Consider the following 22,110-nt stretch of genomic DNA (forward strand, 5'->3'; position numbering starts at 1 on the left):
TTGGAGCAGCATATCTGCCACAATACAGACATACTGACCCTTGGGAGCATTGCTTGTGTTTCTGTAATGTCAAACAGCACTTTGTATCATAACTGACTATTGGTTGCAGACAGTGGTTCAGTTAAGGTGTATAGCTTGATGGGAATATCTCTTTATAGGCTGTAGACCTCTCATAGTGTAAGTTGCTGCTGTAGCAACATTAAAAAAAGAATGATCCTTGTACCCTATGATGTTGTAAAACCTGCTGTGTTTGCAACCATGCTATCCGTCCAATAGAACACCTAAACATTTTTGGTGGTCACCAATGTCTTTTTTTTTTTTTTTTTTGTAATGAGTGGAGGTAGTTTCGAGCTTTCCCAGCCCATTCCCCACTGACTATGCTGACAGCATTGACACTGCAAGATTGGCAGAGGTGCGGGCAGTGTGCCCCAGCATGAGCATGTTCATTTCATCGTGCACATGCATACTTACAGGCACCCTATGCTTTCAACTATCTAAGGTTAGCAAAGAGAGTATGCGGATATAAATGGTACCTAATTAACTCGAAAGAAACTAGTGCTTTTTTTGAAAAGCCTCTCACCAGGTTTCGCCATTTAAACAAACGATTGTAGCGGATACGTCACACGCTGACGACCGTGTCTGCAAAGTATTATAGCCTTTACCACCTTCTCGCCTCACAATTTTCATAAATACGCATTTGGTGCCGCAGCTAAACGTCGCCTCCCTTCCCTCCCTCCCTCCCCCCGTCCCCCTCGGCCGTTCGCGCGGCGGAAGAAGTCGCGTTTGCTCTCTCTCTCTCTCTCTCTCTCTATATATAAATATATATATACTGATTGTAAAGGAGGAAAAAGACGCTTCATTCTGCAGCCCTTCAGGGAGCACGGCGCGAATGCGCGTCTGCTCTCCGCCGTGTGTTCGCTCGTCGTGAAAGTGCACGTCGCTCGCGCTCTTTTTCACTCGCACATACGCATACGGCGCGCAGCGACGATTTCATCGCCGTTGACGTCCTACAAAACCTCACGGCGACGCCGACGGCAGAATCCGCTTTGAGTGTCCCATATAATTGCTATCGCAATAAAAGAAAAGTGGATTCGTGGCACCCGTGTGCGTGCTCTGCCAGCCGCAAACTTTTGTTGCATCGACAGCCTGTCTCGCATCTCTTCTGTCGCTCTTCCACCTTTCCTGAACACGACTCAACTGCGCTGATGAGCATTGGTAAGTGTGGTCGTTGGCGTAGTCAGCTCACAGTCGCTAGTCAAGCTTCCCTCACTTTAGCTTTCTCACAAGTGAATCATTGCTTTCTGTGTGAAATATGTGTGGGTTTTAAAAACCTTTTTTTGAGCAAACGCATATCAGATTATTGATGGGGTGCATAAATATCCGAACTTTTGAATAACAAATTAAATCTGTATTTTGGTCTTCGAATCCCATTGACACTTTCCTTTTCAGTCATCACATTGAATTGTCCCTGTTGAACAAACCGAAATTTTTATAATTGCTTTTGATAGTTCCACGTCATAGGCTGTGCATGACCAAACAGAAATCCAAGCAAGAATGCGAAAACTTTAATCCCATCCACAGTGGACATAACATACTAAACCATGCTGCATTACTCAGACGGCCAGACTTTTCCGCGTTACCGATTCCTCGCAATAAGATGCTGTTGAAACACGTAATTCACCCTTCGGTATTGTTTGGTGCAATTTGTACATGCAGCACCCGTGCCCTCGCGCCATCTGCCATGGCATTCGAACTAGAGAAACAATGCTTTTTCTTTGCCATGCCATCACCGCAGACTGCATGCATATATTTGATTCGATCATAGCGTTATACTGAGATAATTGGCCAACAACGCTTTCTTATATAAATTGACATCATAATGCATGACCGCATATGCTCTGAAGAGCCTTCGCGTTTGTGAATGAATTGCGTAGTTATTGCTGTGGGGGGGGGGGGGGGGGGGGTGTAACCCCCCCCCTGTACGGTTCTAGCCCTACCAGTCCAACGTCTACCTTCATGCTCTGTTCACATTGTCATTACAATCAGAAGGTGGCTTGAGGTAGAATTATCCTGATAACGAAAAAACACTTTATCATTGTCCTTGTATTTCAATCACTCTTAAGTTACTTTGAGTAAAACGCTGAAGAAATAAACATAGTCAACATCCGTGGTGTCATCGTTATTATTTATTGGGCCTTTTATTTGCGGTTGGATTCTCTGACTAAAGCAAAAGTTGCATTTTATGCCCAAGTGCTTCTCCACCCCCCCCCCCCCCCCCCCCCCTCCTTGCAGATTCTGGGTGCGCTACTGTGCAGCGCGTTACTGTAAACATCTTGATGTGGTATCGGGCCCGACTATATGGTACGGTACGGCTAATAAACTACCCCAACCAATATCATAGACTAAAAACCAGCCAAGATTTCGGGGAAAAAAAAAAAAAAAAACTAAATCCACGTCGTTCAGTTATCAGTTTCAGCCGCGGTTTCAGAACTGTTCGCCAGCTGTTAGTAAGTTGGCTATAACTTTTGAACTCACGAGACATTTTTGAATGTTTGGGAATTCTCGAAATCTAATAAAGAGAAAATGTATATTTTTCTTAAAAAGTGCCTTTTCAGCCGAAGTCAGATGGATCCATTCCTCACTCTAAAGCAAGAAAGTTGCATTTATGCCCAAAGTGCACCCCCCCTCTTGCAGAGATTTCTCAAGGTAGCTAGCCGAAGTCAGATTGGATCCAATCCGTTTGAGTGCAAAACTCAACTCGGTTCAGATCTTATCAGTATAGTGACCTAGGTCCACTCTACTTATCATCGAACAATGCGTTGATGAGTGCGCGTGATAACATTTTGCTCTACACAGCTTTCTTGACAGCATGGTGTCGTCGAAGCCTAAGAACTACAGTGTTTCTTGAAGTCTTGTACGTCAAAATTCCCGTGTTTCGTGCGGTCCAGGAAACGCGAGCAATTCTTATTTTGCACGACTTGCGCATGCGGCGTGAGCATGGCCCACGGCGGCTAAGGTGACATAAAGCTGCATTTGGCGACTGCCAAACACCAAAGCTTCCTTCGTGCTGCTGAGAAGCAGAAAGCCGTGAGCAACTTCTTTGGCAACAGCAATGAAGATAATGTTGTGCGTGCAGAGTGCCTTTTCACTGGATTTCTCACGGAGTACAATTTGCCGCTAAGGGTGAATGATCACGTTGGGCCACTTCTGCGCAAGATGTTCCCGAAGTGCGAAGATGCGAAGCGCTACGGATGCCATGTTTTCACCTTTGCAGTCGACGGCAGCGGTGACACCTCATCGCAGCTTTACCCTGTCGTGGCAACCTAGAGAAATGCGGGCGGGTTGAAAGCGAACTGTTGTGCATGCAAGCACTTCAAGGAGAGGATACTGGCCAAAAAATTGGCAGTCTCGTGCCCGACGCATTGCGTTCGCTTTATACTTTATATATCTGAGTTGAATTGCAGACAAGATATGTCTAACCTTTCAGACTAGACTAATAGCATGCGCGGCATAGAGAGAGAGATCCCCCTCCCCGTGCAATGAGTCTCCCGATTTTCGCAGTCCCCAGGTTGGCAGGTGTGTATACCTTTATATGAAGGCACAACAAAGCTAATCCATCACCTGTTTCTATGGAAGACGTGTGTGCAGCAAAATGCTCAGTTGTGGGTAAATTCTGATTGGGAGGTCTCACTGAAATATTTCGGTGTCCTCCAAATGAATAGCTGCCTGTTTAAATGTTCTTCTGAAATCATTAATGTCTACAGTGCACAAGAAAAGGTAATTGCGTGTTGTCTTTCTAGCCTCGTAGTGGCTTCACCTGTAGGAAAGTCTTGTTTGTTTAGGTGCATGAATACGTGGATGCCTTGTGTTTGACCTGATAGCATTTGTAACCCTCTCAGTGCCATTTTTTTTTTTTTCAGAGGTGACTGACCTGCAGCATCGTTTCTTTTTCTTGGATATTATAAAACGAACACAGCGGTTTACTTTTTGTTACGTAGAAGGGCAGAAATGACACGGATAATGACAAAATCTCTCCAGGTATTGTGCTCACATTCCTATCTGACGTCAGTGACATGGTGCCGAGATATTCGCCATTGATCCTCACTCCTAAGCCTTTTCAGTCTAAGAGCTTGTATACTTCTAAGCATGCAGTGAATAGCACTGGAGAGATTGTGTCTCTTTGCCTGGACCTCTTTCTTGATGATTATCTTTCTACTTTTCTTGTGGAGAACCAAGATTGCTTTGCAATCCTTGTAGTTATTTGCCAAGATAATCACGTATGCCTCCTGTACTCCTTGATTACGCAATGCCTCTACGACTGCATTGCGTCACCAACTGCATTGTCACCAGAGTAGTAAGGGCTCGCAACTCTGATACTAGCCTCTGGAAGGTTTCTTAGAGTTATCCACCAGGATGACTGATACCGATCTTGCTGTCAAATTCCCTTCATCCACAAAAGCTGTTCGTACCAATACATTGTTAGGGCCAGTATCTCTTTTAACACTTTAACCCTTTGTCCTTGAACCTCCCCTGTGACAACTGGTAGAGATGGTCCTTTCGAACAAAGTCAGCTTTTACTTATTGCTCCTTTGTTTTCTTGGTTGTCCTGTTCCGCTTCGTTATGTTACTGGTACAGTGCTTTGCATCTACTTTACTTTTCCTTGTGAGCCCACTATGCACGCTGTTTTGCCCAAGGTACCTGATCTGCATTCATTTGCACAGTGTCCTCTCCTCTTGCATAACTGACACACTACTTGTGCATGCGGGTGGTTGTTGAAAGCACATTTGTGGTTGCGACATGTATTCCACGGCCTGGGGCTTGTACTTTGGATCATCTGCTTTTGTTGTGGCTGTGCCTTCATTAGTGTTTCCTAGGCTTCTAAGGGCTCGCAACTCTGATACGAACCGTTGCCATTATGAGCTTCTAATCCCCTGAGCTTCCATGTACTGATCCGCATGCTTGGCTACTTCATCGAGTGAGTCAACTTTCCTTTCTTTAAGAAACACACGCAGCTGAAGACTACCAACAGGCAACGCTCAGATCGTTCACATACCATACTATCGCGCATACCCTCGTACACTTTTGCAGTGTGTGCCATCTCAATCCATCTACCAAAATAGTTAGACAAGCGACACACAAATTGTTTTTCTGTCTCAGTGTCCCCAGGCTTGCAGTTTCGGAACCGCTCGCGATAAGCTTCTGTGGTCAATTGCAATCTCTTAGCAAAGCCCTTTTAACTTTATCATAGTCCAATATGAGTCACATGCTGTCATTCTTTCAAATACACTCGAAGCCTCTCCAACCATACACAGACTAAGGGCTGTTGCCCATTCACTTCAGTCCCAACCCTGTCCCATGGTTATGCATTCAAAATGATGCAAATATGCGTCCAAATGATCACGTTTGTCATCGAACGGTGCCATCATTATTTCTGAGGACACATTTTGGTGGCTCTCGGCGACTGCAAGCGAGAGGACACAGACGCAACGCTCTGATCATCTCGGATGCATGCTGTGTCCTGTGCCAAAGGCATTTTCAACTCTAATATTTCTTTTTCTCTTGCATGCACCTCCCACCACGACTGACAAGTCACTGTTTCAAATAAAGTTTATTGTTCATTCATTGCACGCGCTTCTTGCGCATCCGCACGTTCTTCTTTGCGTTTCATTTCGCGTTCCTTTAGCGCGAGCTCTCTTTCGGACGCGTTCTTTCTCCTCCATGACTAGTCACAGAGTTTCTTCCTTTGAAAAACCTAGCTCTTTGGCTAAACGGAAAATATTATCCAAGTCCATCTCTATACCCAGGAAATCCATGACGGACAGGAAATTGGATGCTGGCAGGATCACCAATTGTCACGAATTTCTGGGGTCTAGAAATGGAGAGAACTCCTTTGAACTGTCTGAGTTCTTGTTACTTAACATGCTGTTGTATAGAAGGTGTCGGTTCAGTTTGGGTAGAGAAATCCAACAGATTGTAGTACCTAAAGGCATTTAGGGCGGCTATTCCAACTCTTGGACATGATGCTGTCATGGCAGTTCATCACGGTGTTAAGAACACGCTTGAGAATCACAGAAGAATCGTATGTCATGAGTAAAAGGCACAGGCAACACAGGAAGAGAATAAAGAAGTGGGTGGGAGAAGCACGAGCGCATGAGCACGAGGGTTCGAAGTCACCGGGGCAAACATGTGCCTATGGCTCGGCACAATGCATCTCCAGCGGTGTTCTGAAGACAGTGCTGTGGCATGAATCCGAGTTAGAGGGGCCAACAGGGCTGAAGATGGCTACCAATTATGAGCTGCAACTACAGTGCCGTAGCATCGTCCCACGAACCAAGCTAGCTTATTTTATTTTATTTAGAGAATACTGCAGTCCATCAAGAGGCCCTAGCAGGAGTGGGTATATTAAAGTAATGCAAGTATACGCGTACATACAATACAGAGGGATCAATAGAATTTGCACCAAGTACTAGAACAACAACAAAAACCAAATAAGGCAGAAAGATTGGCAACAAACCGAAATTAAACGAGGATGCCTTTACACACCCATAAGCTCTACAATGAAGGACCCAATTGTTAGGTTAGGTTATACCAAGGCCGCTGGATAAAAAAAGGTGCGGCCTGCCGCGTGCATCGAAAACGGTGTGATCCGCCGCGGCGCCACACATCGGGGGCTGTTGTCTGGCATTGGCATAGCAAATGCGTCAGGAATGCGCTAGGAACGCCGTCGCGCGTGCCAGCCGACGGCGCGTTCCATCGCCGATGACTAGCGCCGTTCGGCCAAGCCAAGCGGCCGACAATGCAACTACGGCTGTCACATTTACTCCCATTGCAACGTGCCCGATGCGGCAGGCCGCACCTTTTTTTATCCAGCGGCCGTGGTTATACAATCAGGGTAGCGAAAAGGTACCAAATACTGTACCAAAAACAAGGCAACAACATCCCAATAAGAAATGAGTGCATAAGGAAACAAGATACCAACAAAGCAGAAAGAGAAAAAAGAAGAAAGAAAAAAAAAAACTACGTGCTATGTAACCATTTGCTCGATTATCTCGGTGCTGTGTAACCACGCCGATGGAAGAATGTTCCACTCATTTACCGTGCGTGGAAAAAAAGAAAATTTGAACGCATTAGTTCTGGCACTGAAAGGGGTAAGGGACTCAGCGTGGCGATGCCTTGTTTCTCGGGTGAGGAGGGGCGATGTGTAATCATCTGGATTTAAAGCTAGTTTCCTGTGCTTCAGCTGAAAAAGAAACTTTAATCTCTGAATTTTGCGCCGAAGCTGCAATGTTTGAATGCCATGTTGACGCATTAAGGTGGTCGGGGAGTCTGTCTAAGTTCAGCTTACGTGTCCGTCCACTGACCATGGCAAGGGCCACAGGAACAGCCAACTGGCGAAGGCAGTAGCGGGTGCAAGGCCAAACCACGTGCGGTGCCCGTGCATCCAGCCGGCATGCATGCGTCATCGTCACAGAAGTTGGTACAGGGCGGCACGCCGTCGGTCATCGTCACCGAAGCTGGCGTGTACGATCTCGTGAAGCTGCCGAGACCATCGTCTGACGCCACGCTCGGGGAACTCCAGCCACGACGATCAAGGATGTTCAGACCGTTGCTGTTTTACTTCCATACTTGTTTGTCTGAATGCTGTTAGTATAGTTTGCTGTGTTTTGGGAGTTGGGGGTAGAATATTTGTATAACATGGTCTTATAGTGCGTTCATATTATTTTCTTATTGGTTCGTTTTATGTAGTGTCAGACAATTGCTTTTGCTTTGTGGTTGAGGAGTCCCTGGCCATTTCTAGACCCCAGAAATTTGTCACAATCAAGATATGGATTGACAGATAATTGCTTTCGCTGTGGTGGTTGAGGAGTTCTGTTCATTTCCTAGACCCCAGAAATTCCTGACAATCTGCCGTGACCATTCTAACCGATATCGAACGAGATAAAAAATGCTTTTCTGCACGCCCTTTCTGATTTGGTCAGGATATCACACATAGATAATGGGTAACAATGCTATATTTATATATTGTATATGTAATCGCATGACTGCGTATGACCCGAAGATGCTTTCACGTTGTGAACGAATTGTTTAGTTATTGCTATGCTCCCTTTTTGCTTTAATAAGCATGCTTCATACTGTGCATTTTAATGACAAACTGTTTAATGTTCTGAATGCCAGGACTTGAAAATTGTTTTCTTTATATAGTGAAAAGCTTGTCCTATATAATTGAAAAACTACTAGAAAATATTATATTTTGTCTGGCAATATTTGATTCGCTTTTGATTCATACTCAATTTGGATTCAAAAACTACTACCTCAACACGCTAATGATTGAGAAAACGACAAAAAAAAAAAAAACACCTGTGGTGTTGCCGTAGAGGCTTTGGCGATGCACTGCTAAGCCCGAGGACGTGGATCGAATCCAGGCTGCGGTGGCTGCGTTTTGATGGGGGCAAAATGCAAAAACGGCTCGTGTGCTGTGCTTTGGGTGCACGTTAAAGAACCCCAGGTGGCTTAAATTGGCTCATTGGCTACCAAATAATTGGCGCACTGTGAAGCCCTCCAAACCGATTACTTTTACTGTGTATGGGTGCTACTGAAGTTTCCACTAATCACTAGATACTAAAAATTGAAAAACCTCCACTTTAATGGACTAGTATGTCATCTATCAACATTTTTAAATGAGTATAGCTTATATTGCCGGTCGCGCTGCCTTGAATAGCCTTTCGAACTAACCATACATCCCACTATGTGAGTGGAAGGCTGCGTGAGCAGGAAGTGCATAACAGTGTCCTCACAGGAGGGTGTCCGTTTGAATGCTGTTTGTGCTTTGAAGGATTTTCGCTAAGGTCCAAACGGAAATGATCACTTGTGCATTCACACGGGCTAGTGACCATACCGCTGCCCCATCTGCTCCATGTCCTTTGTGCCGACCGTTCACTTGAGCAGCAATATGAAAACATAGCACTGTGATACCGCTGTATAAGTCACTGGCCATGAAAATGTTCCGTATGTGTTAAAATGCAGTCCGAATGTGGAATATACATACTATGTTCTGGTGCATCTGGAAGCACAAGTGTCACCATATCCTCTATTGTATTGATCGAACTGTAGAGAAACTTCAAGGCATACTTCAGCGTAATCTAGCAAGTTGTAGGGACATTGCAGTGCATTGCTGTAACCATCCTAATGTGGTATTCCTTTATGTGAACATACAACAGAGCTCATCAATTAACTATTCTTTCAGAAGACCATTGTGTCCAGGAAAGTGCGCAATCATGATAAATTCTGATTGTTAAGTCTCACTGAAACATGTTGGTGTTGCCTGTTGCCTGAAGTATTGCCTCTTTAATCAATTAATTCTTCTGATATCATTAACATTTACAGTACACTAGAAAAGCGAATTACGTCTTGTCTTTCTAACCTCTTAGTGGCTTTACTTGTAGGAAATTCTGGTTTGTTCAGGTACATGATTATGTGGATGCCTTGTGTTTGACCTGACAGGACTTTTAACCCTTTCAGGGCCAGTTTCTTTCAGAGGTGATGCACCTCCAGGGTCAGATTTTTGTTTCTTAGATATTGTAAAACGAGCACAACGGTATATTTTGGTTATGTAGAAGGGCAAGAATGACACAGATAATGACAAATGCTTTCCTGGTGTGGTCGTAATTTTCCCATCTAACGTCAGTGATACGGGTCCAAAACGCGAAAACGTACCTGTCCGTCGGGGGCCCTGAAAGGGATAAGGAGTGGTGAACCTGAGTAGTGTGGGTGCACTCGAAGAAGCCCTTTCATCACTGTCTTCTTGTCATGCTATCTAATGCGTTAGCATTCTTACGGTACCTCACACACATTCCAGGGGCCAACTATCTATGTATCTATGTTTGTATCTAATCATTTTCCCGATTACCTGGGTCACTGGGTAGTCAGTGGACGAATGAGTAGTGCATTGGGCTGCTGTGCTGATGGTACAGTGTTCGAAATCAATCATTACAAAATTTTTTTTTGCTGCTCTGTAGTTTGTATATGCTTGTATGTTATTATCAAAGAAATGACAGTTTTATCTTCTCTGTAGTAACTTATTGAAAACTTAATAATATTATTGAAAGAACTTATGGATCGCTACACTCATCATCCTCTCACCTTAAGTTTTATAGTTCAATACTTTCATTGCTGATAGTATGTTCAGATTTTTAAACCTGGTCATTGGGCAATCAATCATATATGAAATACTGAGGAAATGTGACAGGTCGACCAGTTGTGCTTTGCTACATGTTTCTGAGATCCCCCTCAAGGCACTGGACTAGCAACTTGCTCATTATTAGCTCTAACATCTGTGTGTTCTGATTTTGGCATTCCACAATTGCAGTTTTTTTTCATTACGCAGGGTCAAGGCATCCATCCTCTCTCACAACTTCCTAAGTCACAGCAGAGATGCCTCCACCGGTGACTGCTGCAAATTTGAAACTGGAAACCTGTTCTGTCTGAATACACGCATAAGAAGCCACACAGGCGAGAAGCCATTTCGGTGGCCTTCCTGCCTTCAGACCTTTGTGAAAAGCAGTGACCTCAAGAGACACTTGCACATCCACCCAGGCGACCAACCATATCACTGGACCAACTGCTCCAAGTCCTTTGTACAGGCCGGTAACTTGAGGACACATGAAAACACAGCACCATGATGCCATAGAGTAGGGAGTAGGGACATTGGTGTGCTTTTTGGGATAAATGAGTCTGAACATGGAATCTCTGTAGTATATGCGCAGTACGCTGTGTGGGGTTCTTGTGCATTGAGAAGGGGCTACTAGTTTTGCTATGTTTTGTCATATGTTGAATCGCAAAGTAACATTTATTCACTGTAGTCTAACAAGTTGCAAAGAAATTTGTTGTAGTGATACTGCTTCCATTACAGTAACCATATTTATGCAGTATACTTGCATGGCAAGGCTCAACAAGGTAAAAGGAATCATCCATCAACTATGCCTTCAGAACAGTTGTGTTTGCAATAAACATAGCCACGATAAAGTGTTAATGTATTGCCAGTTATTGGGGCTGCTTGCTCTCCTCGAAATTTACTGCTGTGTAAATGAACATTAAAGCTCCTCACCAGGTTTGGGCATTGCTAACAGACAAGAGGAATGCATAGGTCAGGCAATGACATTTATTCAACAAACCTCAGGAGAACCTCTCTTCCTCCTGAAAAATCAAGGTCATACGCATAAATGCCTCTGTGTTGGATGCAGTTTCCTGAACATCATCCAATAAATTGTGTGACTGGCAAGGCATTGAATGCAGAATATGCTAAACCACACCGGGAGGTGTATCGTCCCGGTGTATCGTGCTGTGAAAGATGAAGAAAAAAATAATTAGGCTTGGCTTGTGAGATTGATCGGTGAAGTATGTTTCTCCAGCTATATTTGTATAAAGTCGTATTTTGACAGCCATGCAATGATAAATACGAGGTGTGTTCAAAAAGAAACCGAACTTTTGAAATAGCGCGCCAACCGGCAGAGGCAGCGCGCTGTGGCTACTGAGCGCATGTAGCGGCAGGTTTAGACAACAATCTCACATTTGCCGCGTTTCGCTCTGACCGTTAGTTGACGAGCTACAGCCGCTCAAGGGAGCACATGAACAAGCTGTTCTTCGGATTGGTGCCAAAGTGACAATGTAGAAATTGGAAGAACAGCATGTGGTGCTGTGAAGTTCTGCTACAAACCTGGGAAAACTTTCACAGAGACATTTCATTTGCTTAGCCAAGCAAGCATATGGGGAGGACTGTAATGAGTCGCACGCAATGCTATGATTGGTTTAAGCATTTTGGAGACGGAAGAATGTTGGTCAGTGACGATCCCAAGCCTGGACGACCTTCCACATCCACAGACCATGTCGAGAGAGTTCGAACTGCGATTCGTGGAAATCATCGTTTGACTGTTCGAGAAGTCGCTGACGAAATGGGTATCAGCGTAGGATCATGTCATGAAATTTTGAGTGACAAACTTGGGATGTGTCGTGTCAGTGCAAAATTCATGCCGCATTTGTTGATTGACGAACAGAAGCAGACCCGTGTTGAAATCAGCCAGGAACTGCTCACTGCTGCCAATGACGATGAAAACTTTCTTAAGAACATCACAGCAGGCGATGAGACATGGGTTTATGGCTATGATGTTGAAACAGACATGCAGTTCATCGCAGTGGGTGGCCAAAGGTTCTCCTCGTCCAAAAAAAGCACGCATGAGTCGATCAAAAATGAAGGTGATGTTGGTTGTGTTTTTTTCATGAGGAATTCCATCAGGAATTTGTGCCACATGGTCAGACGGCAAACAAAGAAGTTTACCAGGGAATGCTAGCACTTTTGAGAGATTCTGTGCGCAGTAATGTGCCTGAATTGTGGGAAAGTCGGGCTTGGATGTTGCATCATGACAGTGCCCCAGGCTCACGCGTAGCTCCTTGTCCGCAGCTACTTAGCGAAACACCACACTCCTGTTGTGCCCCACCCACCAAATTCTCTGGACATAGCCTCAGCAGACTTTTTTTTATTCCCCAAGCTGAAGACCACCTTGAAAGGACGTCGTTTCCAAACCGTAGAGGAAATCCAGGACAATGCGAGACGAGGCCTGCATGCCATTCCAGAAAGTGCGTTCCAGGAAGCTTTCCAAAAATGGAAGTAAAAGATGGGAAGAGTGCATTGCCAGTAGAGGGGACTACTTTGAAGGGGACAGCACTTAAGATGTTCTACCATAAGCAGTAAAGGTGTTATTTAAAATTATGGGGTTTTACGTGCCAAAACCACCATCTGGTTATGAGGCACGCCATAGTGGGGGACTCCGGAAATTTGGACCACCCGGGGTTCTTTAACGTGAACCTAAATCTAAGTACACGGTGTTTTTGCATTTCGCCCCATCGAAAATGCGGCCGCCATGGCCGGGATTCGATCTCGCGACCTCGTGCTCAGCAGCCCAACACCATAGCCACTGAGCAACCACGGCGGGTAGTAAAGGTGTTATAGCAAAAGTTTCGTTTTTTCTTTAACACACCTCGTACACTGCACACAATACTATTGTGCATGTGGTTAGAGTACTGGCCAGTTAAGTTTTCTGTATATCAGAAAGCTTCTCCAGGATCGCACTTGTGCCAGCCTCTTATTTGAGAGTTCTTAAACACATCTCAGGAACCAAATGAACACAGCATGTGTTCATTTGTTCTAATCTCCAAGAATTAGTCTTGCTTTGTTTACTATGGTTATACCATGCAATAATGCACCTGTTTGGGTAAAATAAACTTGGGAACATATGAGCACTTAAGCGCAGTGGCCCATAAAGGTACTGTATGGAGTACTAGACAGATACTTTAAGCAATTTATTTTATGCAGTGCAATGCCTGGTGTTTTCTATTCTTTTTTGTGGTAAATGCAATGGTTTGCTATGGTGCATTGTTAGTTGTATCTCCACAATAGACATGACTGTGGAATGCATTGATGGACTGCATTGCTTGTTCTTTGTTGAGGTAGCTCTTACATTGTGAAACAACATACCTGGTTTACCTTTTGCGAAGTCTACCTCATTATATTCTTGAGTGTTAATTATTCATCTATGTAATCGTTTATTGGTATTGATGTCTCTTGCTAAGAAAAACGGTGACGCATTAAAACATGTCGAGCAGTGAAATAAGCAGTGTAAATGCTGAAGCAGCAACAGACCACACTGTGCAGAGATTATAATTGTGCATTGCTGTGTGTTTGGGTATTAAATTTGTAGTTAATGGCTCAGATGATGAAATACCAGCATAGAACTACAAAACACTTCTAATAATTAAGCGTGCTCGAGAAAGGGCATCTGGTCACATTTCAGGACTTCATTGCTCAAGTGTGCTTCTTGTTATCTCAGGAACCATTTGGTTATGCATTCATTCAAAAAAAAATAAAAATAAATACTAAGGTGGTATTACTTTTGTACTGTCAGTGCAAAGGGGTGACCTCATGTTTCTAGGTTTGCGTAGCTAACAACTGATTCAGGATGTTATGCTTGTCCAAGAGAGTGGTTTTTTTTTTGTATTCCACGGTTAACACCAGATGCTCAGCATTTCTACCGTTTCAATAATTGCACCTTCACTTATATTGTGGGTTGTTACTAGTGCATAGGCTGTGGCAAAAGGCACAAACATTAATGAGAAGGCCGACATGGTCACAATGGGTATCGCAGGCAAATACTATAGTGTACATTGTCTGCGCACCAAGTTAGTCATTTAAACAGAAAATACCCTAAATAGCCAACAGTTGCATCCTTTTCTATCTGAACTGTTCTTCGTGTGTTACTGTTATTATGTGATAAATATTGAGGACAGCATTAAGCTTTGAGATTAGCAGGAAAGCGTTGACTATTTCATTTGACTAAAGTGGTAGCACATACAAGGGCTGCACTCTAGCTCCTCTCAGTTGTAGAATTTTATGATACAAACGGTCTTTTTTTGTGAAAGTATGTTCGCATTGACAAAGCCTGCTCTAAAGAACCACATATTCCCTTGCTGGTGCTTTGTGCACAATTGTGAACACCAAGATCAGTGCATGAAGTACACAAAAGCATCTGGATGAAGATAATATTTCAAACTGTTGCATACACCATGACACGTTCTGATTGCCCTGTTCTGCAAGTTGAATAATTAAATAGTTTATACATTGTTTCAAGTGTGAGGTGTAAAGTGTTTGTCATACGAGTAGGTAGAGGCTGGGTGCTTGCTTTCAGCGACAGTATGTCATGTAGCGGGTGCCTCCTTTTTGATTGTTTTTGACACTCTTTTACAAAAGGCATATTTTTCTTGTATCTAGGTAGGTGCTTTCCAGTTATGCTATGCATGAAACAGCTGATGTTCCCGTACCTGACATACCTGTAGAGAGTTCTCATTTATATAAACTGGCCGAATTGAAAATTATCAAATCATTGCCGACCTTTACATATTTTAATGATTGTGAAGGTGCAATAAATGTGCTGAAACTGAATTTCGAGTGGAGAAAATTATTTAGTGCCATGAAGGGAACATAATATTGAGCAAATCAAAGCATTGCTTGTTTAATATGTTTTGATATCATCCTGAAGAACTACTCAACTAACGAACGGCTTAACATTAGCACTAGCATCTGGTGTGTTCTGATTTTGGCATTTCTTAATTGCAATTTGGTTTTCATTGTGCAGGATCAAAGCATTCATCCTGCCCAGCAACTACTGAGGATGACGAGTCGCAGCAAGGACACCTCCACCACTGTGATTCCTGGGACTATGAAACTGGAAAACTGTCCAATCTGATAACACACATGAGGGCAGACACAAAGGAGCGGCCATTTCAATGCCATTTTGCCCACGGAGCTTCTCACGCAGATACCTCCTGACTAGGCATTTGCACGTTCACGTCAGGCGAGAAGCCATTTCAGTGCCCTTCATGCCCTCAGAGCTTCTCACAATGTGCCAATCTTAAAAGACACCTGCGTGTCCACACTGGTGAGCGGCCTTTTAAATGCGATTTGTGGCCCTCAGAGCTTCTCACAGAGGTCCGTTCTGAATGGTCATTTGCGCATCCACTCAGGCGAGCGGCATATCAGTGCCCTAAGTGCCCTCAGAGTTTTGTACAGAGCAGCCATCTCGATTATCACCTATCCACCCATTCAGGCGAGCGATCACATCGCTGCACCATCTGCTCCAAGTCCTTTCTCCGGGCTATTGACTTGAAAAAACATAAGAAAAGGCACTGCCCTATGACAGCCCTGATTAAGTCACCAGCCATGTAGGTGTGGATTATGTGTTAGGCAGAGCCTAAAATTAATTTGCATCCTCTACAACAACTACTGAAATAAGTCACAGCAGAGACGCCTCCACCTCTGTGATTTGAAACTGGAAAACTGTTCCTTCTGAAAACACATCAGGCCAGAAGCCATTTCGGTGACCTTCCTGCCCTCAGACTTCTGTGAAAAGCAGGGACCTCAAGAGACACTTGCTCATCCACCCAGGCGACCAACCATATCACTGCACCAACTGCTCCAAGTCCTTTGTACAGGCCGGTAACTTGAGGAGACATGAAAACACAGCACCATGATGCCATAGAGTAGGGATGTTGGTGTACGTTTTGGGATAAATGTAGTCTGAACGTGGAATCTCTGTAGTACATGTGCAGTATGCTGTGTGGGGTTCTTGTGCATTGAGAAGGGGCCAGTAGTTTTGGTATGTTTTGTCATATGTTGAATCGCGAAGTAACATTTATTTCACTGTAGTCTAACAAGTTGCAAAGAAATTTGTTGTAGTGACACTGCTTGTCTTACAGTAACCATATGTGGTATGCCTGCATGGCAACGCTCAATAAAGTAAAAGCAATCCATCATCTATGCCTTGAGAACAGTCGTGTCTGCAGTAAAAATAGCCATGATAAATCCTGAATGTATGGCCATTCTTCGGGACTCTTTGGTATCTTCCAAATTTACTCTTGCTACTCCTGCCTAAATGAACATTTCCGTGAGTTTAAGAGCCCCTTATCAGGTTTGGGCATCGCTAACAGACAAGTGCGGTGCATAGGCCACATAAGGACAATTATTTAGCAAATCCCGAAAGAAGCCCGCTTCCTGCTGGAAAATCAAGGTCGCAGGCATTATGGCCTGTATGTCGAATGCACTGTCCGGAGCATCATCAATAAATCTTGTGACTGGTGAAGTGTCAAATGCAGAATGCGCTAAATGGAAGGTGTATCGTGGTGTAAGAGATGAAGAAGAAAAAGAAGAAAGTCGCTGGGTTTTTGAGATACATGAGATGTGATCCCACGTCTTCGGGATCGGAGAAGGCAGGGAAGGAATGTCACTTGGGTGGACACTAGTCAATGTAAACGAGTTGTCGGTGTTGGCAAAGAAGCTTGCCTCCTGGCGACACAGTCACTTGACATTTCAATTCCTTCTCTCTGCTCTAATAATGAACCAAAGTGCAAATTTCTTGCAGTAAAACATTGTCCTGGTGGCACCTGGTGAGGGGCCTTTTTAAAGATGCTTACATGCGTTTAGAAAAGCTAACTGCATGTCCTTAGTTGTTAATGCTCTCAGTAATGGGAAGTACCTGTGTGCTGAGGTACAACCAGTGGGTGCTTTGTTTTGCAGGTAAACAGTATTTACAAGTTCTCAAAGCTTTAGTAATATGGCTGCAGTCACAGAATAACCTATTTCATCATCTTGTTACCATCTTTGTCTCTGTAGCAACCACTCCTTTGCTGCAGACAATATTTTGTAAATCCGAAGTAATAAGCAGTCTTGGTCTCTAGTTTACTTGAGTTTGTCAGTAGCAAATCTTCTAAACAAAGGAGACCTTGAAACACTCATTTATCGCTTCTGCTTGGCCTTGTACTTGTCTCTTTTTTTCCCTTCTTGAACCACATAGTCGTCTGTGTCAGACTGCACCTTGCCATAATGGCGAAGCTGGACTGATATGAAAACATGAATTTGAATCGTGCTCCTCTGGTTCAATACCGTGGGAGACCTTTTTCATAGGAATGTTTTTTCCAGACTTCATTCCGGATAGGACCCGGAACATTTCTTCCATTCATTATTTAGTCATGGAATTATATTGACTTGTCACTTTGAAGGTTTACTCTAGGCACTTATTCTCGGCACTGCTTTTGGCTGAAGGTGAACTTTTGAGTCACTTTTTCTGCAGGTGTTTTAATGAATCTCCTGTTCTTCAGCTTCAGGGTACTCTAATCCTGTCATATAAAATTGTATTCATATACTCCCAAACTGAAAACAGTGGATTCGTAGATCCATACTGTAATGGTATCTAGCTCTATGTCTTGCTGTGGCTTGCTTGATGACATTGTAGTAGCAGGTGGAGCTTAAATAATTATATTAATCATATTGTCCAAAGTTTCATAAGATGATGTATGTACAGCCTTTGTCAAAAGAAATGAATCCAATAGGAGCAGAAGTGCTGTCTTTGAGGAATTCTCGGTGCTGGTATGCTGTGATGAGTGAGTACTCTTCGATGCTTTGACAAACATAGCAGAAAGCCAACAAGACATTTCGCATTCAGTGGCCATCAGTAATATAGTGGCTCTTGTAAAGCTGTTCATTTAGTGTTGTGCAATGTGGCCGGGTTAAATGTTCATTCTTGACAACACTGTGGTCCACTTTCTTTATCTACTTGTGTATCATTAGCAGAAGAAGAATACTGTATTTCCATTCCCACTATGTAGCATTTGAAGAATGTGTGATGGTCTTTTTAAAATTTAGTTTGGTTTTTTGGACTGGTCTTTTTTCCCATATTTTTTCTAGGGGCATGATAAGATGTCCTTTCTATTGATCTCGCAAAGCTTGCCATGGTGGCTTAGTGGCCATGGTGTTGCTGTGCTAAACAAGAGGTCATGTGATCAAAACTCGGCCATGGCAGACGCAATTCAGTGGGGGCGAAATGTGAAAAATGCCCACGTGCCATGCATTGTGTGTACATGAAAGGACAACTGCTGTGTTTTTTTGACCATATTAAGATATTGTCGTTTTCAAATGGCATTGACTGTCCTGTCACCAGTAGGGTGGTTCAGTTTGATCAGAAACCCATCAGTAATTTTAAATAACCAATAACGAAGTCCTGAAACCAAAACGGGTAGCTGCTTTGTTTGACGTCTATGATGATGACGTCAGATCGTATACCATAATGTTAACACACAGAACGTGTGCTAAACACGCAGTACACGTTGGTACTAAGCCAAAAAAATCAAAGCTGACGATGTCTTCTGACGACACGGGGAGCTTTTACAGCTCTTTCAAACTAGATAGCTGTGATTTCAACGACCATTTTAGCGACAATATGAGGATCGCAATTCTCTTTTCACCTACCGCATGAGGAAGGTTACGTGCCCCGAGCTCGACGCATTGTGCTGTGGAAAGAAGAAGACAAGCACCAGTTATCACGTCTGTCAAAACTATGATTGTCGGCCATCGTTTTGTTGAAAAGGGAGCCAGCTACGTCACTTCTGGGAGTGGTGATCGTGTAGCCTATAACGTTACAAACACAGGGTGGCCAGTAAAAGGAGTAAACATTCGTTGGCATGAGTCGGGAACACACAACAAACCTTTAAAATTCATTTTCAGAAAAACTTCATGACTTGCAGTCATATCGTTTGGCACAGAAAATCGGAGTGTTAAAGAAAACATATATGTGCAAATATTTGTGAACGTCATCGGACATTGAAGTATCACCGGAGTTACCCGTTAATGATCCCCAGGTGGTCAAAGTTAATCCGCAGTTTCCTACTATGATGAGCCTGATATTCACGTCGCGGTTTTGGTGCACAAACCCCCGTGTCTCCTAATCAGAAATGGTTTTGGCTTGTAAAACCTCAGAATTCAATTATTATTGAATGACATTTTTATTGCCTGTTGGATCTAATAGGTTTACTCCTTCTTGGAGCCTTCTCTAGGGCTCTGTTTGAGCCCTGTCATTGTCTTGCACATAATTTTTTTGTTGTTGTTTCACTTGGTTGCGTGTAGTAACTGAATGATCTGTATTCATTATGAATTGACTGTGTTGAGCAATATATAAATCATTGAGATGAGGAATTGTAATTATTGTTTATATGCTCTCTGCTTGCCTGCGCTTAATAGAAATAAAGAGTCCTTGCAATTGTTTGTTAAAAGCCCAATCCTTCTCTCTCCTAATATCAGTATATTTTGCATTTCATTGTGTTGGTTGCTCCAGAGAAGTTGAGTGATAGCACTTAGAAATTCATTAATTATTGCCATTGAATGCATTTTTTAATAGGTATTCAACAGCAATTAACATTTTTAGCAGAGTGTTATGAGCTGTGTCCTTACTTCATTCCTCCATTTGTCCAACTCTGGAACCAGAAGTCTGGCTTTCACTGGTGGGCCATATTTCTCCAGTTATATTTGTATAAAGTCATATTTTGACAGCCATGCAGTGATATATACACTGGACACAATGCTATTGTGCATGCAGTTAGAGTACTGGCCAGTCTCGATTTATGTATCTCAAAAAGCTTCTCCATAATCGCACTTGTGCCAACCTCTGATTGGAGAGTTCTTAAACACTAAAATCGCTTCATAGCATGTTCATTTGTTCTAATCTCCAAGAATTAGCCTTGATTTGCTTACTATGTTTATACCATGCAATAATGCACCTGCTTGGGTAAAATAAACTTGGGAGCATATGAGCACTTAAGCGCAGTGGCCCATTAAGATACTGTATGGAGTACTAGACAGATACATTACGCAATTTTTATTTACGCTGTGCAATGCAACAGCACTTTGTTTTATATGTTTTGAGATCACCCTGAACTGCTGAACTTACAGAAGGCTCATCATTAGCACTAGTATCTGTGTGTTCTGATTTTGGCATTTAATTGCAATTTGATTTTCATTGTGCAGGCTCAAAGCATGCATCAACTACTGAGGATGACAAGTCGCAAGAAGGTCACCTCCACCGCTGTGATTGCTGTGATTATGAGACTGGAGAACTGTCTGATCTGGAAACACACATCAGGGTCCACACAAAGGCACTGCCATTTCAATGCCATTTTTGCCCACAGAGCTTCTCTAGCAGATACCTCCAGACTAGGCATTTGCGCATGCACTCGGGCGAGAAGCCATTTCATTGCCCTTTTTGCCCTCTGGCCGTCTCGCAAAAGGCCCATCTTAAAGCGCACCTGCGTGTCCACACTGGTGAGAGGCCATTTAAATGCGATTTCTGCCCTCAGAGCTTTGCACAGCAATCCAACCTGAATGTTCATTTGCGCATCCACTCAGGTGAGCGGCCTTTTAAATGCGATTTCTGCCCTCGGAGCTTTACACAGCAATCCAACCTGATTGTTCATTTGCGCATCCACTCGGGCGAGCGGCCATATCAGTGCCCCTCGTGCCCTCTGGCTTTTGTGGATAGTGGCCATCTGACCAATCACCTACGCACTCACTCAGGCGAGCGACCATACAGCTGCACCATCTGCTCCAAGTGCTTTGCACGGTCTGGTACCTTGAAGAAACATATGAAAACATGTATTAGGCAGAGTATGAAATTATGAATCTACATACCTGCACAATATTCTGCATGGCATTGTGGTGCATCAGGAAGCCAGTGTTGATATGTCTTTATATGTTTAACTGCCAAGCCACTTCACAAGATGTTTCGGCATAATCTAGCAAGTTGCAGGGAGAGTGGGCTGATATTGCTTTCATTTGTGAAAGGTATCCATTCATGTGCCGGCATAACAAATTGAGAAGTGATCATCCCTCAACTTTGCCTTCAAAACACTCCTGTTTGCAGCAAAATAGTCGGTATAAATTCTGAATGTTAGGTCAATCATCCAGCATTGTTGGTCTCCTCCAAGTATCATCATCATCATCAGCCTATATTTTATATCCACTGCAGGACGAAGGCCTCTCCCTGCGATCTCCAATTGACCCCATCTTGCACTAGCGTATTCCAACTTGCGCCTGCAAATTTCCTAACTTCATCATTCTATCTGGTTTTCTGCTGACCTCGACTGCGCTTCCCTTCTCTTGGTATCCATTCTGGAACCATAATGGTCCACCGGTTATCCATCCTACGCATTACGTGGCCTGCCCAGCTCCATTTCTTCCGCTTAATGTCAACTAGAATATCGGCTATCCCCGTTTGTTCTCTGATCCACACCGCTCTCTTCCTGTGTCTTAACGTTAGTCGTAAGATTTTTCGTTCCATCGCTCTTTGTGCAGTCCTTAACTTGTTCTCCAGCTTCTTTGTTAACCTCCAAGTTTCTGCTCCATATGTTAGCACCGGTAGAATGCAATGATTGTACACTTTTCTTTTCAACGACAGTGGTAAGCTCCCAGTCAGGATTTGGTAATGCCTGTTTTATGCACTCCAACCCAATTTTATTCTTCTGTAAATTTCTTTCTCATGATCAGGGTCCCCTGTGAGTAATTGACCTAGATAAACATATTCCTTTACAGATTCTAGAGGCTGACTGGCGATCCTGAATTCTTGTTCCCTTGCCAGGCTATTGAACATTAGCTTTGTCTTCTGCATATTAATCTTCAACCCCACTCTTACACTTTCTCGGTTAAGGTCCTCAATCATTTGCTGTAATTCGTCTCCATTGTT

At 43.5% G+C, this 22,110-nt stretch overlaps 1 protein-coding gene and 1 long non-coding RNA gene across 3 annotated transcripts in view; both read left to right on the top strand.

The window, feature by feature from the left end:
- The window catches only part of LOC119453719 (gastrula zinc finger protein XlCGF8.2DB-like), a 489,906-nt gene that overhangs the window by 421,666 nt on the left and 46,130 nt on the right, over window positions 1-22,110 (top strand). The window lies entirely within an intron of this gene.
- Window positions 2,818-22,110, top strand: part of LOC125945958 (uncharacterized) — a 56,292-nt gene continuing 36,999 nt past the window's right edge. The window contains exons 1-3 of one of the 2 annotated variants that reach the window (XR_007467263.1): window positions 2,818-3,576; window positions 3,921-4,038; window positions 10,386-11,615. This is a non-coding gene — a long non-coding RNA (uncharacterized LOC125945958). Of the gene's footprint in view, window positions 3,577-3,920; window positions 4,039-10,385; window positions 11,616-22,110 lie in introns of those variants that run through there. The other variant, XR_007467264.1, reaches the window with a different exon arrangement.

The sequence above is a fragment of the Dermacentor silvarum genome, chromosome 5, assembly GCF_013339745.2.
Source record: "Dermacentor silvarum isolate Dsil-2018 chromosome 5, BIME_Dsil_1.4, whole genome shotgun sequence".
NCBI classification, from domain to species: domain Eukaryota; kingdom Metazoa; phylum Arthropoda; class Arachnida; order Ixodida; family Ixodidae; genus Dermacentor; species Dermacentor silvarum.